This window comes from Chlorocebus sabaeus, chromosome 10, assembly GCF_047675955.1.
Source record: "Chlorocebus sabaeus isolate Y175 chromosome 10, mChlSab1.0.hap1, whole genome shotgun sequence".
NCBI lineage: Eukaryota > Metazoa > Chordata > Mammalia > Primates > Cercopithecidae > Chlorocebus > Chlorocebus sabaeus.
Genome location: NC_132913.1, coordinates 114,306,708 through 114,326,408, shown reverse-complemented (window position 1 = coordinate 114,326,408; position 19,701 = coordinate 114,306,708). Strand labels below are relative to the sequence as shown.

Sequence of the window (19,701 nt, the reverse complement as noted above, 5' to 3'; positions counted from 1 at the left end):
GTTTGTGGGTTGGATTAGTTTACATACCCCACCCCACTCCAGGAATGGTTTACTAAAATATGCTGGGAGGGATGAGGATACTAGTGTAATTTGAGAACAGTTATCATCAATATTAAAATTGCTTTATTTTCTTGGTAGAGAGATTTAATTTGTGGCATTAAAAGATAGGCTGAGGGCCAAGGATGGTGGCTCGTGCCTGTAATCTTGGCACTTTGGGAAGAGGATCACTTGAGCCCAGGAGTTTGAGACCAGCCTAGGCAACGTGCTGAGACTCCATCTCTACAAAAAAATAAAAATAGGCAGGCATGGTGGCATGTGCTTGTAGTCCCAGCTACTCAGGAGGTTGAGGTGGGAGGACTGCTTGAGCCCAGGAAGTTTAGGCTGCAGTGAGCCATGATCACACCACTGCATTCCAGCCTGGGTGACAGGGCAAGACCCTGTCTTAATCAGTCAATCAATCAATCAATCAATCAGTGCTGAGTTTTAAAAAACATATTATCAAAAGAAAATAACACTTTCAAAAGGTTAACAAACCCCTTTAAACACTGCCAACCATGAGGATCTCATCACAAAGACTTCGGAGTCCATTATTTTTGATTTGGCTGAAATTACTTATCCTTAATCAAGTCATATGAATCTTAGGCTATATGTATCAGTACCTATGATTTTCTTATAGATCCTTTCTTGGTATACACGTTTATTAATTGAGTACTAGTTACATATAAAACACTGTAATGGATCAGGTAGAAAGTTAGAGATAAGAAACTTCTTAAACAGTTTAGTAAAGGATTGTAATCAAATGTAAGTGTATTCACAGTTTCAGAAAATTACATTTCATGGCATATTTGGAATATGGTATGATTCTACTCTGCCTAGACACAATTTTACCTTTCAGCTAATGAAGTGTAATAATGCAGGTTACAAAAGTTTAGGGTGCTTCTGAATTGCCCTTTTAGTTAAGGACAATCTATTTTAAATAATGAGTCGATTAAAATTATAAGTTTAAAGCAAAATAGGAAGTACCTTTATACCCAGTGATAAAGCAGTGGTAATTTGGTAATATTCCTTATTGAAGGCCTGTGATATCACATGATTCATGTAATTGTCTGGGTTTTCATGGCATGATTTTTTGAGCTTCTTTTCTCTGCAAACAGATAGAACTGCAAAGAAGCAGAGCTTCAGTGTCAAGTCCCTTTGATCCCTTTTCAGTTCCTCTTTCTGCCACCCCCGCGGGGCCATTTTGGTTTCTGCTGGCTTCTTGCTACTAGATAGAATGAATTGATGGTCCTGTCATTTCTTAGTTGCTAGGATCTGTGCCACGTGCTTTACCGTCACCATCTCATTTAATCCTCACAACAACACAGTGAGTTAGGTAATTTTATCACTATTTTACCATGAAACCACAGCTCAGTGAGGCTGATCAAGTGCCCGAGGTCCCACATCAGTAAGTGGAGCTGGGGTCTTCCTGCTGTCCAGTGGTCACATGGGTCTAGTAGTGAGTACCTTACAGGTAGGATTATATACTGGATACCGTTTTAAAGGTTATATATTACATTCTCATTGTATCCCATATCCCTTGGTAAAATGTATTCTCACTCTGTTCAACTGGTTAGGAAGACAACTCATGTGAATTACACGATATGTGAATTGCACTGCCCAGCAGTGGTTTGGAAATTAGCTCTTGGGAAGTGTCTCTGGCCACCTCATCATTTCCTAAAGCCTTTGGTAGCCTATGCTTGCAGACCAGTGGTAAAGCTTCACCTTGGGGTTAGAGACCAGAGTTAGGCCTGGTGAATGAAATTGCCATGTAATAATTAAGGCCTGTTGACTGCCATAAAACTTCATTGACTGAAAAAGAGAATCTTGTAGCTGACTTCCTAATAAGTAGGGCTGACATGTATGCTGTTGATTCAGGGCCTATTTGCCTTCCTATAGAAATCGGGGACCAGTTTGCTACTGTCTGCTGGCCTCAGTGGAAGTTATTAGCACACACAAACCATCCTTTCTTTTTTATTTTTTAGTCTTTTCTAAATTTTGGTACCTTTGAGTCATTATGCCTCTGTGCTCCCCCTGATAATACAAAATGTGCTGCTTCGGGATCTTTCTCTGCAAGCATCTACGGTTCTGGGAATGAGCTGCCTGCCCAAGGAGTCCTTCTTGTTCTTAAGAAAGATTCTGAGGATGAATTAATACTCAGCAGAAAATGGGAGCGAGCATGTCTTAATATCAGTACTTTTGATATTTCAAAGTTGAAGGTGTCATAGACCATGAGAGTCATTTACCTGTCATGTCAGTTCTACTCATTTATTTGGGATGAGATCTGAATTGGCAGTTTGGTGGCTTTTTATACCTGCAACCTTCTCAAGTAGTAAAGATGTGGAGTTGGGAACTAGCCTCCAATTTGTGCCTTGTGGTTTATTTGGTAAAACATGGCTGTAGGGCAGGGCAATGTATTTCACTGAGTTTGGGGAATGCCTGGTTCTTTTTGGTTCTGTCACTTTTGAGCTAACGTACGTTCCTACCTCAGTTCCTCCTAACTGAGCCTCTCCGGTGTCAGAGTCACCCGCATTCATTTTGTAAAGAGATAGAAATGTGTTGGGTCACAGTTTCGATCTCTCTTCCCTCCCCCATGCATCTGCCTCTGTCACTCGGCCTTCCTTTCTCCTTAGCCTGGACACTAAGCAGGGTTTTTAAACAAAATACCCGTGTGGAGTCTTTTAAGGGATTCTAACTACTGTAGTTTCCCCCAATGTCCTCTTTGCAGTCATCCAAATCTGTATTGTTCAAGAGCCCTGGGGGCAGAAGTTTCTCATTCTTCTCTAGTTAACGCTTACAGAACCTTATCCACCTGGAAAATGTCCTTCATGTTTTAATTCAAAACTTTTTCTGCAGTCAAAGCCCATTCACCCCATAGACATGGCTTGTAGTGTAGCCTCCTTATTGGCCCTCAGCTAAGCCCTCTTTGTATTCGTTTGCATTAATTAAATAGTAGGTTTCCTGCTTCCTTTTTGGTTCTTTACTCCTTTGCCACTGAGAGTGTGGTCCTCAGACCCCCAGCATTGGGGTTACTTGCAAGCTGGTGAGAAAGGCAGAGTCTTAGATCCCACCCCAAATGTAATGAAGCAGAATCTGCACTTTTACAAAACCCCCAGGAGATCCTGAGCACATTTAAGTTAGAGAAGTGCTACTTTATTCCATATCCTTATAATCTGGATATTTTCTCTGTGCTTTTCTTTGGTATGGCTTAACAGTGGACACTAAAGCTAGACGTGCTCCCATATTGATGACTTGGACATTACCAAGTATAGTGGAAATGTTTTAGCAAGTATTTACGTGCCTCAACTTCCTGTTAATTTAATACCCATGATATTAAAACATTTTGAACTAAATTTGATGTGTATTCTTTCTTTTTTTTTTTTTTTTTTTTGAGACGGAGTCTCACTCTGTCGCCCAGGCCGGAGTGCAGCGGCCGGATCTCAGCTCACTGCAAGCTCCGCCTCCCGGGCTCACGCCATTCTCCTGCCTCAGCCTCCCGAGTAGCTGGGACTACAGGCGCCCGCCGCCTCGCCCGGCTAGTTTTTTTGTATTTTTTAGTAGAGACGGGGTTTCACCGGGTTAGCCAGGATGGTCTCGATCTCCTGAACTCGTGATCCGCCCGTCTCGGCCTCCCAAAGTGCTGGGATTACAGGCTTGAGCCACCGCGCCCGGCCGTGTATTCTTTCTTTACAATACATTTGTAGTCACTGACGACATTTTTGGGTCTTTTTTACTGCTATATGTTTACCCCCCTCACCTGTGGAAGTCCCCATTTTTTAATTTAGTGATTTGGCAGCTAAGAATCTTCTTTGGCGCCTATATTGAATATCACCTTGTTTTCTGTCTTTTGTTAGGATGTTTCTGTTTCTCTAAATAGTTATGCTGTTAAGATTTCACCGATTTGGGAGTGAGGAGACCCCTTAGTCTCACCCCAGTGCTACTACTAAGTTGCATGAACTCAGACAACTCATTTAATGATTCTTTTTTTTCTTTTTTTGAGACGAAGTTTCACTCTTGTTGCCTAGGCTGGAGTGCAATGGCGGGATCTTGGCTCACTGCAACCTCCGCCTCCTGGGTTCAAGTGATTCTCCTGCCTTAGCCTCCAAGTAGCTTGGATAATAGGCATGCACCACCACACCCAGCTAATTTTGTATTTTTCATAGAAACAGGATTTCACCATGTTGATCAGGCTGGTCTTGAACTCCTGACGTCAAGTGATCCACCCGCCTCGGTCTTCCAAAGTTCTGAGATTACAGGCGTGAGCCATGATGCCTGGCCACTAATTTAATGATTCTAAGTCAACAATACCATACAATCAAGGAAACCCTCATAATACCAGGCCTGGGACTTTTTGATTGCTCTGTCCATATTAATTAATGAGCTTTTTATGGGGTGACTTGGTCATGTGGTGGATACTGCCTGTAGAAATGAGAACAGGGCATTCAAAACAAACACTGGAATAACTCATCCAGGTGCATCTTTTGGTTAGTCATCAGTCCATCTTCCTTCCCACTTTTATAGAACTCTCAGGTGGGAAAAATGGACTAAGTTGAATTTTTGTTCAGTTTTCATTTTATTTCTTGGATCTATCTCTGGAAAAAGTGCAAGTAAACCACTAAATTGTCGAAGGCAGGAAAGAGGCCACCATGGGGCAGGGTCCCAGCTTACTGACTTAACGGCAAATGGTTCTCAAGTCAACTTCCTATTGACTTTTTCTAACTATGCATTAGAGAGGTGGGAAATTAGCAAGGACTTAGCAATCCTCCCATCCCTGCTCAAGAGTCCCTGGGAAGGTCCTTGTTTCTACTAGAAATTCCCACAAAGAGAATGCCAGAAGAAATGATGTGGGGCAAGTCAGTGGCTGTGTTTAGGGGCCCTGGTGAGTATTGCTGATGGTTGGGAGTGGAGAGAATTCAGGAAGGAAAAAAACTATCTCTAAAGGGGTAAGGCTTTCCAAGGACATTTGCCTGGCCACAACTCTTCCTTATATTGTTACAGAAGGAAAGCGTGGAGAAACCAAATGAACAGGTAGGCCATGGCCGGCTTGTGGCATATAATAATTTTACGGGGAAAAATAGCTTCAGGCAGTTTTTGAGGAGAATAAGCAGATTTCACCATAATGCTGTTAATTAAGTGTTAATTATAGCCTGTTGATGTTTGATAGTAAGGTGAAATTGTGTGGCTCCCTTTTATTTTGAAAGCATTTTATCAGCGTCTCAGGCTATGGTCTAGAAAGAATAAAAGCTGTTGTTTTCTTGGTGTACTCTGGGACCTGCAGCAGCTCCTGTTGCTGTATTTAAGGAGGATCTGTTCTTCTTACCACTGCCTTAGGGTTCAATCTGAAAACCCTGGTATTTAACCACCTGGAAATCAACCTGTTCTGTTCATTGTCTCATTTTTAGAATCTGGAACCCTGTGTACTCACAGATAATGGTATATATGCCCTGTGTATCCCCCCCTTTGCTGTTTTTTGTCGATATTAAATTTGGGGAAAGCAGACCTAAAAGCGTCTTCCTGAGAAGACATTTTAAACCACAGAAACAGCAACTACAATTTGTATCTCAGTCTTGCATTTGACTATTGGATTGTGTGTGTGTGTGTGTGTGTGTGTGTGTGTTTTGTTTTTTGATCATAAATTATCTTCCGAGGTGTGGATATTTATCTTATAAAGTAGAGAAAACCTCTATGAAACAGTGTTCTGATTTAGGAACAGCCTCTTAGAGAATAAAGTTAGTGGGTTTATTTTTTAAAGTCTACAAATTCTGGAACAGAGGGAATCTAATATTTAAGGTTTTTGTTGTTGTTGTTGTTGTTGTTGTTGTTTTTGAGACAGAGTCTTGCTCTTTTTCCCAGGCTAGAGTTCAGTGGCTAGATCTCAGCTTGCTGCAACCTCCCCCTCCTGGGTTCCAGTGATTCTCGCGCCTCCTGAGTAGCTGGGATTACAAATGTGCACCACCACGCCTGGCAAAGTTTTGTATTTGTAATAGATATGGGGTTTCATCATTTGGCCAAGCTGGTCTTGAACTCCTAAGGCCTCATGTGAACTGCCCTCCTTGGCCTCTCAAAGTGCTGGTATTACAGGTGTAAGCCACCACGCCCGGCCCTTGAGGATTTTTGTTTTTGTTTTTGTTTTTGACTCTCAGAGATTTCAGGGCAATGAGCGTGATGAATGGGTCGTGTAAGTAATGTGTCTCCTTCTTCACTGCAGCCTTATCTCATTATCTCCCTGAACTTTGCAAATGATTGTGAAACCAGGTATTGTCTCCATTTTGTTAAACTGTTAATTTGTTGCAGTAGGCTGTCCACTGTGTTGTAATGTGTCTAGTAGTATTCCAGGCCCTTACCCATTATAAGTCAGCAGCATCTCTCCCCTGCCACCCCATCCCGGTTGTGACAACTAGAAATAGCTGCAGACATTGCCACATGTTCCCTGTGGGGCAAAGTGTTTTCACCCACACAAATTGAGAACCACTGCCACCCTAGAGATTTAATGAAATGCTTGGAGAGTAGAGGGTGTCTGTAAAGAGAAGTCGGTTGAGCCTCACGAGTGTGTTTCTGCCAAAGGCCAGATGGATGACTTATGTCTGGCCCTTCATGGGCCTGAAGGTTACCCCATTTATCTCCCTTGGGACTGCAGTCCCCTCAGAGTCTCTGTCTTAGTTTGGGCTGTTATTACAAAATTGAGTTGATGGTGGCTTAAACAACACATATTTATTTCTCACAGTTCTGGAGGTGGGGGAGTCCAAGAATGAGGCACCACAGACCCTGGTTTGGTGTGCCCTCTTCCTGGTTTGTGATGGCCGTCTCCTCATTGTAGCCTCTTGTGATGGAGAGCAGAAAGCAAGCTCTCATGTTTCATCATAAGGGCACTTATCCCACCCATGAGGGCTCCACCCTCATGACTTAATTACCTGCCAAAGGCCCCACCTCCTAATGACCAGCATGTTGAGGGTTAGGATCTCAACATATAAATTGCAAGGAAAGGCACGTTTCAGTCCATAACAGTCACTGTAAATATTTCTTAATGACGGTTCCTTAGCTAAAAGTTGTCACTACCTGTTTATTAAGAATGGGGCACAACAGTCCACGGGGAGCTGCTTTTAGCTCAGCCAGAGAGGCAGCTCAACACTGCAATAATGTGATATGCAATTTCATTTAAGAATGCTGTTACGGGCTGGGCATGGTAGCTCACACCGGCAATCCCAGCACTTTGGGAGGCGGAGGCGGGTGGATCACCGGAGGTCAGGAGTTTGAGACCAACCTACCCAACATGGTGAAACCTTATCTCTGCTAAAAGTACAAAAATTAGCCAGACGTGGGGGTGCGCACCTGTACTCCCAGCTACTCAGGAGGCTGAGGCAGGAGAATCGCTGCAACCTGGGAGGCAGAGGTTGCAGTAAGCTGAGATCACACCACTGCACTCCAGCCTGGGTGACAGAGCAAGACTCTGTCTCAAAAAAGAGAGAAAAAAAAGAATGCTGTTAGGGAACTTTTAAGCAAGAGGCTTTTTCCACATTAAAAAGAAAGAGGCTGAAATGTCAGATAATGGAGAAAATAGAGAGGGGCAGAAACAAAGTGGAAGTAAGACTTGAAAGATGAAAGCAAAGGCCCAGGAGCTTTGGGGTCAGGAGGTGAAAGGTCGGCCCCTCTTTGTCAACTGGAAAAATTTTGCCTCTTTACACAAGGCAGTAAAGAAGTGTTTGCAGTCAGTTAGAAATTTGCACCATTGTCTGCCTCAGTGACCTTAGAGCTGCAAGCAGCGGATGCATTATCAATTATTTTAGATTATCTTTCTGAGATTTTCCCCGCTCTTCCAGCTGCCAACGATTAGATGTGCATCTGGCAGCAATTTCAGTTTTTCGTCAAGTTACTCAGGCAGCAATGACTGGCTAGATCACACTCCTGTTCAGTTCCTTCAGATGAGAGATTGGGGAAAAGAATTTGGAAACAAAAGCCACCCAATTCCCTGCCCCCACCCCCAACAATTATAAACATGCTTTAGAACCTAGAAATAATGCCTGAGAATCTCACTGAACACCCATTTAAGCATATTCATGCGATTTCTTTGTAAATACTTTCAGTAGTATTAGAAGTCTTTCATTAGCAGACTTAGAAAGAGTAGGGGACTTCAAACTTCTGATTTTTTTTCAAGCAATAAATGTGGCCTTTCTGATATTTCTGTAGATAGCATTCATTTGAAATCTTCCCCGTTGTAGGTGACTGCTATTGTCTCGATACTGAATTTGTACTCTTGCCTGTGTAGGTAGACAGGTCCTTGTATAACATTGTATTACAAATCATATCTTTAGCCTTACTACTACTGTGACTTTGACTTTTTCTTTTTGTTCTGGCATTTTCCCATTCCTCCTTTCTGAAATAACTGTCCTCTCTTCGCAAGTTGCATCCTAATTTTGGCTTCAGATTCAATCCTTGCCTAGCATTTGGTTGGTGGAGTCATCCATGCTTGCTAGTTCCACCACAGTGTTTTTTGGCTGCTGTGTTTTCAGGTATCAGGAAAAGATGTGGGATCCAAGGGTTTCTAGTTCTTCATAACAGTGGTTACACTAAGAGCTAATGATTGAAGGCTTATTATGTGTCAGGCACAATGATAAGAAAATGTCATATATTATCTCATTTAATCTCAATGATAACCCTGTGAAATGGGCAGTGCTCTCCAGTGTTACAGATGAAAATATCTGGGATTTTGGAGGGTGAGCAACTTGCCTGAAATCACAGAGAAAAGAACAGTAAGAGATGGGATAATGGAACTTGTCTTAGTTTCCTTTCAAATTTTAATTCAGAAATAAGTTTTGACTTAAACAAAATTATCAGTCTTTAAAAAGCATGACAGCCATGTAATAGCTCCGTCTTCATTCTGAAAATAACCTTTTTTGGGGTTGAATTCCCTAAAGTACATTTTTTAATTCAAAATCACATGTAGGTTACTCACTTGTCACTCAGAAAGAGGCAACTCCAGGGAAACACACATTTATTGCATTATTGCTTTACTGTAAGCAACAGTTCATAGCTTTCTCTTGAATTCATCAGGCTAATTAATATGGTTCCTGCCTATGTATGGCCTCCTGAAATCTAAGATGAATGGTATACTTTTCCCTGCTCCTTTTACATTGACTTTTGTTTAAGAATTACTATCAAAGCCCAGAAATCTTTATGACTTGCATTTCCATAACAAATATTCTTCAGGTAAAGCAAATGAGAATTGTGGGTCAAATACATTTGAAATATGCTGCCATATACTTGTATTATAATCAGTTTCAATTGGTTTCAGAGAGGGAGTGCTTCTTCAATAGTTAGACCACTTTGGTTTTTGTTTTTTTTTTTAAAGAACAGTTCACTTCAAAGAATCCCAAATCAAATTTTTCTCGACATTTTCCCCCCGATATTTTCCTCAAAGCAAAAAGGAAAACAATGGCTAAACCTTTTTTGCTTCTGTAAGATGATGGCTTCCTGGAGAGGTTCCTTAGATCAGGGGTCTCCAACCTTTCTGGCACCAGGGGCAGGTTTCATGGAAGACAGTTTTTCCATGGCTGGGGGTGGGGGGATGAATGGTTTCATCAGGCATTCTTTTCTCATAAGGAGCATATGCAACCTAGATCCCTTGCATACACGGTTCATGATAGGGGTCACACTCCTGTGAGAATCTAATGCCGCTGCTGATCTGACAGGAAGCAGCGTTCAGGTGGTTATGCTCATCCACCATTCACCTCTTGCTGTGGAGCCTGGTTCCTACCAGGCCATGGATCTCTACTGGTCCACAGCCTGGGAACTGAGGACCCCTGCCTTAGATGTATGTTGTAGGGAAAATCTACAGAGCTTGAGCCTGCCCCTATTAGGAACTATTGGGAGTGGCATTGTCCTCTGTTAGGCCTGTTTAGGAATCAGAAAAACCTATGGGAAGATCATGGCGCCACAGCTGAGGTACCTCATGCTTGTTTTGCAAGATGCTTGCTCAATTCAGTAGATTTTTCTTACATGACCAAGTCCTTCCATAAAGTCAACCACAACCCATACTATCGGGGACTCCAGCTAAAACTTGCGGTGAGTAGGAAATAGATTAAACACAGGTTTTCCCACTTCTCTAGCTGCCAAAAGTGATGTCAGTGGTGTTAATGATTCTTACCTCAGTTCACTGCAGACCAGGGATGTCTATGCAAGTGCTTGTTCAGTGCCTGATTCCTGGTCTATTATGGAAAAACTGATGATGGTTGAGAAACAATTGGGTAGTCAGACAGTTACTCAAATGTAAAATCAGACGCTTGCTTTCTTGAAGCAAATGGACTCCAGGGAGAGGGCAAAGAATGAGATATCTATTAGTTTTTAACAAAAAGTAAAGACAGTGAAAATAGGGTCTGCCTGATTCCCTTTTGTCTAATTATAGAAACAGTATTGCACATAATTTTCACCATCCATACACTAAATGAAGTTGTGATTGTAATGTAAGTCTACTGGTTTGTATCAAAGCCAGACCTATAAAACCTGTGTCCTGTAATCTGACGATTACAAACAAAACCCAAAACCCAAAAGTGATGTGAAATTACAATAGAAACCTCAGAACTGAAATGCAATTTCTGTGAGTGAAAAGACGCTGCAGAAATAGTGCTCATGAAAGCAGAAGGAAGACATTAGTATAACATTCTCACTTGGTTGGGACTATTCTGCCATATTACCTTCATGTCTTTTCGTAACAGGTTTATTTTGGTTGAACTCTGTTAAAATTAAAGCTTCCTGGCTGGGCGCAGTGGCCCACTGTAATCCCAGCACTTTGAGATGCTGAGGCGGGTGGATCACCTGAGGTTGGGAGTTCGAGACCAGCCTGGTCAACATGGTGAAACCCGTCTTTACTAAAGATACAAAAATTAGCCAGGTGTGGTGGTGTGCACCTGTAATCCCAACTACTCGGGAGGCTGAGGCAGGAGAATTGCTTGAACCCAGGAGGGGGAGGTTGCAGTGAGCCGAGATAGCACCATTGCACTCCTGCCTGGGTGACAGAATGAGACTCTGTCTCAAAAATAAATAAATAAATAAATAAATAAAATTCTTCTTGCCTGAGAGTACATGTGGTCTGACTTGAAATGAAGAGGGACTTTTTTTGTTTTTTGTTTTTTTTCCTGAGTCCTTTTACCTTGAGTCTGTCATGTACATAGGACAAAGTATTGGTAAAAGGGAGATTGGAAACATTTTGATCCACATTTGAGGGGAGGAGCTGTTATGGTCTTAACCTCATTTTCTTTATCAGCATGCTTCCTGTTAATAAAAAGAATGGGAAATAACGGAAGTGGATATTCTTTGGCTTAAAAGATGTATTAGTATTTATTCAGATGTCCTTAATATATCATTGACAGACTACTTTTAATTACTGAGAATTAAATGTTGTTTTAGTCTGTCTTCTCCGCAAATTCCTAACCATCCTGAAAAGTTTCCAGAATCTGCTTCTGCCTTTGGTAGCTGGGGAAGGAGAAATTCACGGGACTGACAGAATTCAGCCCGGTAGCCTCAGCCAGAGCTGACAGACTTGATGGTCGCCTTTTGGTCTTTTTTTTTTTTTTTTCGTAATGCGTGTGCCTTTCTTCATTGGTGGTCTCCTGAAGTCACCAGCCCTGCCAGAAGCTCTTTCACTGGGACAAAAGGGGAACTGGAGCGAGATGGCCTCTCACATGTTGGCAGCTCTCCCTGAATTTTCTTCCTTGGCAACCCTGCACACTGGAAGGTCTGGCCAACAACCTTGTTATTTTCACCAGCCCTCTCCCATGTGACTTGCACCAGGCAAAAGTGCTATTTAAGCAGCTCCATTAAAGCACTGACTTGGCTGGTTGGCTTACCCTTTGCCATTTAAGACCACAAAACCAAGTCTTTCCAGCTCAATCCTGGCCTATTTTAAAAGAAGTTGGTTTCCTTTCTTTAACTAAAATGGCTTTCTCCTTTCAACATCCAAGTGGCAAACATGTTGGTCTTACCTCTAACTTCAGCTCAATCTTCACTTGATGTGTGTGAGTATGATCTGAAGGCTTTAGAGTTGAGAACTGAGAATTCACTGGTTAGTTTTCTCCTTTTCCAAGCTTCAGCTTGCCCCCATACTTCCCAGCCGTTCCTTGTAAAGAACGGAGAGATTATCCCATGCCCCAGACTTTAGAGGCTCTCTGGATTTAGCTCTTCTTTTTTGTGTCGGCAATATGACCATAGCTAATAGCGCTGGACCAGGAGAATGCAGCTTACTCCTATGCTACTAAGTCAAATGCTAGAACCAAGGCTTTAAGCTGGAAAATTCCTTTAATAAGTGTTTCACAGTCTATCCATAGGTCAGTGGTCGTTTCTATTCATCTGAGATTTTATAGTGGGATTTTATCGAGGTATGAATTTGAATGAGGAACACCCATCTATTACTAGAACTATAAAGGTATTTGAGACTGCTGATTATGTGTGTGTGTGTGTGTGTGTGTGTGTGTGTGTGTGTGTGTGTGTGTGTTTACTGGGCTCATTTGCCAGATTCAGGTATGCTGAATGTGTGTGTTGTAAGGTGCTTTATTAATACGCATTCTAGAAGACATGATTTGCTTCCAGTTAGTGATACTGTGAATTAAGTGTATTAGCAGTGAGGTAACTGAAGAAATGAATTGTGGTAGGAGGGAAGGGTATGCAGTTTAATGTAATTGTGTGAAATAAGAAATCAACAGACGGGGGAAGACGGAATAGAGAGAGGTCACAGGCATCACTGTCAGAATCTTGCAAGGTACAGAGCTACCCACTGACCCCTCTGCTCTCATGAAGGGAATCTTTTCTAACCTGAGAGGAATCCTTCTGCTCTCCTGGCTCTTCCAAATATTATGCCTGTGCCATTCCCTTAAATACTGAGGCTTTTGGAAACTAAAGCCATGGAGCCAGAGGATTTTCCTACTTTCAAATTCCTACTCTCCCCATATTATACAAAGCATTGGGATGATGGGGAAGGGATGGAATACCAGGAGGCTTTAAAAAGTTGGAGAACATTTCAAAAAAATTTCTCATCGTGGATTTTTAAGAATGGGAAAGATGGAAGTATGATTAAAACAGTATTTTCCTCTCCTACTTAGACTTTTTTGGGGGACATTAAATGTAGCATTTTAAAAGTTCAAATCCTTTAAGTGGATTGTGAAATTACAACCACAGCTGAGTAGTGGTTTTCCTGGTGGCGGGGAATATAAGTCATGTTTATTCCTTCTTTACATCTTCCTGTATTTTATACATTTTCTGTATTATATTCAAGATACATTTTTTTAAAAACACAGTTTTTTGTATTAACTGAAAGAGAAATATGCTGTTTTGATTCATTTCTTTAAGTGCAGGAATTTAATGTATATGAATTTTCTACTTCCGTCTACAATATAAGATTTCAGACAATGACCTCTATTGAAAAAAAAGTCATCACTACAGTCATTTTTTAAAAGCACAGTTGGATAAGGAAGAGTTACTTTCTAACAATTTAGTATATGACAGTAGCCAAGAAACTTAAAATATTTTACTTATTTCCCTAGTAAAAGTAGAAATGACTAGCAATGCCCCAAGTAGATTTTTATTACTATATTGCACTTGATTTAACATATTGGCAAGAAGTTTCAAAACATATGAATACAGGATAAAACATTTGTCAATTGTTTTGACCAAGAATGCATTGCTGAAAGTGTACAGACCTTTCCATCATACTTATACCCTCGTGCTGTTTCCAGCTGCTTTCCCAGTAAAACGATCAGTAAGCTGAGACAATGTAAAAGGAAGCAAAGCCTTTATTTGTTTTTCAGCTATTGTAGGCATAGTTTAAGTCGGTAGAACCCAGAAGATGTAAATTCCTACTAGACGCAATAATGCAATAATCCATAGGTCTCAAGTAGCATTGCTCAAGTGTTGACTTATTTGATAATGCTTTAAAAATTACATTTTTCATTACTGGCAACAGGATTAGGTGGGTTTTATCTTACGAGAATATACACGCAGAGGGGCATAGTAGATACTGATGTGGTGATGAAATTTTGTCAAAATGTAATTTCCTGCTACTAAATCTCATGACAGGTGCATTGTATTTCTGCCTTCAGAAGTTATTCCCCAATGATGTAACCAGAGAGAATGTATTGTAGGAACATCACCACTTGATATTTGCAGTGTCTTCTCTTAAGGAAATGTTTTGCCTTTTTGTTTCCAGTTTCTGCGTGTTACAAATGAATTTTTGCATTTGTAAAACTTTGTAGCAATATTTGCTACCTCTGGTCAGTCAATTGTCTCCCTTCAGTCAATTGAAGTGGTGTATATATAAAGTGTATTAAACATGTATGGCTATGCGGGCCTTTTCCCTGCTTATTCCAGTCTTTATCATTGTATTTATGCTTACTGCATTGAATGACGGACTGCAATACCCTAGTATGGGCATTGCTTTTTTTCTTTTTTAAAAATATATTAAGTTACGCAAATGTTTGCCTTTTTTGAGTGAGTTGCTTTATTCAAGTTCAGCCTTGCTTGATTGTGAGTGTGTGGAGCTAGAGAGATACAGACAGATGAACTTTAGTCTCATTAAGCTTGTGTTGAGGTCTGTCTCTAAAGTAAGGAGACTTGCTTACCAACAAACTCATCAGAGCAAGTGTCGTATACAACTCTGCTTTTGGAACTTCAGTCTCGGAGCTCTTTGGCTTTAGATAATACCTCACTGGGAACTATTGCCCAGCTTAGTCAGTCCCATTATTCACCATATTTGGCTCTTGAAGCTTTTTGGCCATCTCGAAAGATCAAACATGTTCTCAGAGGGCTAAGACTGGCTACTATAGAGACTATTCAAAAGAATATGCCCAAGGCCGAGCAGGCATTCCAAAAATGCTGTAAACAATGGCTACATGACTGGAATAAGTAGGCAGCCCCCAAGGTGGCTGTTGTGAAGGACAGTTCTCACTGAAGGATGTCCATGTAGCTAAACTTTATGTGCATACACAGATACACACGTCCTGTACAAAGACAAACAGGTGTGAACTTCAGACTTTCCCTTTATGTTTGTCCAGGTCTCTACTGCCTGTTCCCATTGCCACCCCCTCGTCAGCATTGCCTCACACTGTTTACCACTTACTTTCACTTTTTCATAGTCTCTGATGTTGAATGCCACCAACGGGCAGCATTTGTGGCTGAGACAAGTGTTGATCAGGACTTCAGATAAGGGACTTTGAAAAGTAGTGTGCTAAGTAAGACTTTGGAAGGAAGGTATCAGTGGACCTGATATGTCCTTTTATTCCCTGCCCTTTGAACATACTTGTGGATAATGACAGGGATCATTTCCAAGTGGCCCAAAGCAATAGATTTCAGCACCCAGTGAAGCCACATTTTTTTCCCTCTCCTCAAAGGGCCCGGGGTTTCTGTCCTTATGCATCCATGCAGGTTGGTACGTGTGATGATAAAAGAGGGTACAGTGTGTTCCTGTACAAAGCTGTTCACCCACCCCTTCTGGAGAAGAGCCAGATAGGAAATGAAAAACATACCATATGCCCTTTGCTTTTCCCCCATTTTATATTCGGCAGTTTGTTTGTCACAAGTCCTTTAATAAAGTATGGCCTTCCTGCCTAATTAGAAGCCCAGAGCTGTGAAGCTCTGTTAAGCGCTAATCTAGAAATTCTAGTGGGAACATTCCTGTATGCATTCAGGAGAAGCTTGACAGTAAGAGATCTGGAGCTTGTTGTGGGGAGTTTCCTAGCATACCAATGGCTTGTGAAGGGATGGGCTTTCCTTTCATTTGTAGACACCCACAGAGTAAATCCTGTTTCTCTGGCAATTAAAGGGGCAAACTTGGAATGCTTTCATTTTTTGTTTGTTTTTACATTGGGATCGTCATGCCAAGTCTTCATTAGTCAGTTAAAAAAATAGTTTGTTTACCTGTCTTTTAGAGGCAGAGTTAATATTTAAAAATAAACAGAAATCTCCTAAAACTAGAGTCCTCATTTGGTAACTTTGACTTATCAGAAAACCATGGCGTAATGAATGATGACTGATCCCAGCTATGATCATTCCCTTCAAGAGGAGACAGAGGGAAAAAGATATTAGGTTGGTACAAAAGTAATTGTGGGTTTTGTAATTTCTTTTATGGCAAAATCCACAATTACTTTTGCACCAACCTAATATATTGGTCCACACTTATGTTGTGTGTATTTTGGAAGTTGTCACTATCCTTGTAGGTGATGTGGCTTATTACTGCTACATCTTGACCATATGTCAGTGTAGCATGTCCTTGTTGTCTCTATAATTAGATAAAGACCTCTTAGCTTGTCATTCAAGGTTCTTCACCATCTACCTTAACCTACATTCGTAGACTTAATTCCTTCTGTCCCTCCTTAGATATCTTGGGGTCCAGAGAAGCCACTTCCTCTACTTGAGCCTGCTCACGGCTGCGATCTCACCCCGTAGGACCTTGTCATATGTTCTCAATGGGAAGTGTCCTTTTCCTTTTCATGTATTTTACTCCTATTTATTAAGTGCCGCTATGTGGCAAGCCTTGTGTTACGTTCTAGGACTGCAACACTGAAGCAACATAGACACAATCCCTGTTTTCACCTCCCCAAATTATTCTTTTTCTTCTAAAACCAAGCCAGGTATGTCAGTGAGGTGCTTCCCTTACACCCCCAGCTGGGAGGATTCTTTCCATCCTCCACGTGTCTAGAGCTATTGCCGCCATGCATGTATCATAGCATGTACGGATGTCTGCTTCACATGCCATGTATTTATGAACAGAACTTGCCTTCCTTTCTAGAATTACTAAAAGGCAGAGTTTCTGACAGAATTCAAGTCTCTACAATTCCTAGTATTTAGTGCAACCATGTACTCATTTAACAAGTATTTCTTATTTACTCTCTGCTAAATACCCTTTGGTGCACTCTATAGATACTGATATTTATAGATAAGTTTTGAATGCATGAAAAATAAGGACCTCTAAAAGACTATGTAATGTAATCCTTGAGTAAAAGATGCTCTATGAAGTTGAAAAAGAGTCTTCACTCTGAAGGGGAATCATGGATAGTGCCCCTTTAAAATTTACCTTCTTGACTTGCAAAGAAGAAATGCTGTGCTTCTGCCTAAATAACTTATTTCTATTAGACGTAAATCTGAATCCTTTTGTTTTCTTATTTAATGATTAAGTAGGTCTGTTTTGCTTAGGTCTCCCTTTGCATCTAAAATTCTCATGTCAAACAATGTTTGTGCACATTAAAAATTGATTTCCGATTCTGTCATGTGAAGCTCTGCAACTCTGCAGCTGACTTTTAACCAGAGGGAGATGGAACACAGACTGACTACAACTCGCTCATACTGGATGGTCATTTTACATAGCAACTATAGTGTATGTTTTTGCTTCCATCACAACACCAAAGAATTTTCTGTTTTTCCTTTGCTAAACCTCTGAAACATCCAGCTCATGTTGATTGGTTTACAGATTCCACATTGATGACTTTTAGTTAGTGATTTCTTTAGGCTCTTGCATTTTGAAATAAATAAGAAGTTAATACAGTTTGTTGATCGTATTTAGGTGGACAGTACTATTTGTTCCTGTAATTTCAGTTTATATGACACTGCTTCTTGTAAAAGAAAGGTTCTGAAATAGTGATTGTGCAGTTTGAGATGCCTGTGGTGATGAATTCTTTCATTTTTCTTTTCAGAATGAAGACCTAAATGACCTCAGCAAATCCTCCTCTAACTCATGGGTACCCAGACTCTAAATATTTCATGATTCACAACTAGGACCTCATATCTTCCTCATCAGTAGATGGTACGAATCATCCATTTCAGTTTGTTTACTTTATCCAATCCTCAGGATTTTATTGACTGAACTGCACATTCTATATTGTGCCAAGCAAAAAAAAAAAAAAAAAAAAAAGAAAAGAAAAGAAAAAAAAAAAAAAAAAGCACTGTGACACCAGAACAAGGAGTCTGCATAAACTTCATCTTCAACCTTAAGGACTTAGCTGGCTACAGTGAGCTGATGTGCCCACCACCGTGTCATGAGAGAATGGGTTTACTTTCAATGCATTTACAAGATCCATTTCATCTGCTGCTGAAACTGTGTACGACAAAGCATCATTGTAAATTATTTCATACAAAACTGTTCACGTTGGGTGGAGAGAGTATTAAATATTTAACATAGGTTTTGATTTATATGTGTAATTTTTTTAATGAAAATGTAACTTCTCTTATAGCACATCTTTTTTTTGGATGTGGGACGGAGATATACAATGTTCTGTTGTAAAGAGTGGAGCAAATGCTTAAAACAAGGCTTAAAAGAGTAGAATAGGGTATGATCCTTGTTTTTAAGATTGTAATTCAGAAAAAATAATATAAGAATCATAGTGCCATAGATGGTCCTCAATTGTATAGTTATATTTGCTGATACTATCTCTTGTAATATAAATCTGATGTTGAGCTGAGTTCCTTATAAGAAGTACTCTTAATTTTGTATTTTTTCCTATAAGAAAATAGGCCATGTTAATTAAACTGAAGAAGGATATATTTGACTGGGTGTTTTTAAGTGTCAGCTTAAAATTGGCAATTGAATGGAAGCAAAATTATAAGAAGAGGAAATCAAAGTCTTCCATTGTATATATTGTAAAGAGAAGGAGATGGGTGATTCCTTCAAATCAAAAACTGTCTTTGGAATGAACAATGTGGGTGTTTGTAAATTCTGGAAATGTCTTTCTATTCATAATAAACTAGATACTGTTGATCTTTTCTTCTCTCCCTCCCCCCACCACTTCTGTAAGTTTCCGCTCTATTCCCACCATTTTTTTTCTGTGCACACATTATGATATATTTCATTTCCTGCATTGTCTTGAGAAAGATGATAAGACAAGTGAGGTCTTGCTAACCAGAAATTAAAATTCCAGAAAGTGTTTTGCATTATGACCAGGGCTACGTGTCACTTTCCCTAAGACCCTTACCTTATCTCATATTTTTTGAGAACTTCCAGTGTTACATTATTTAACTGAATGTAATTGGCCAATTTGCCTTGGTGGGTGCTGGCCTATTAGTGATTAGTTAATAAAACACAGTATACAGAGAGCACATAAAAGCTTAATGATCTGCTACTGAAACATCTAGCCAGCAGTGAAAATGTTAATTCTTTTCTTGTTTGGAAAGTATACACGTCTTGGAATTTTTTCCATGTGAAAAAGGAATGACAATGAATGCATTTAAAGATATTGCCGACAGATTTTTAAATCTTTTTTACCAGGAAACTTCCGAAAGGTTAAATGAATTAATGCACACATCAGGCTCCTTCTGAGTCTGTGGGAGCCTCTATCTCTCTCTCAGGAATTCCCAGCCCTACTGTTGGAAGGAGCAACATTTTATTTCTCTGAACGCCTAAGCTCCCTGGGTGGGAGTGGGGACTACAAAGTAGGGGCCAGGGTTGGAGGGCATTGTGGTGGCTGCTGCCTCCTGATGAACTGTTTGGGGACCCCAGCTCTACTCAAAAGGGAGCAGAGATAAATGGAACCCCTCACACTGCTGAGGCCCGTGTTACCGTTCATTCAACCAGATGGCATGTACCTCACAGACTGTTGTGCAATGTTGATTGTTGTAGATTTTAATCATTTGCATGCTCATCAATTTCTAAGATAAATAGGGTCTAGAGTCATAAGAATCTATTGTTTTCAAGGA

The 19,701-nt window shown here is 40.5% G+C and overlaps 1 protein-coding gene across 1 annotated transcript in view; it reads left to right on the top strand.

Annotated features, from left to right (window-relative positions):
* IRS1 (insulin receptor substrate 1) overlaps window positions 1-18,942 on the top strand; it is a 62,940-nt gene extending 43,998 nt beyond the window's left edge. The window contains exon 2 of the mRNA XM_007966472.3: window positions 17,706-18,942. The gene's annotated coding sequence lies outside the window, so the exon portion shown is untranslated. The remainder of the gene's footprint in view (window positions 1-17,705) is intronic.
* Window positions 18,943-19,701: the final 759 nt, after the last annotated feature.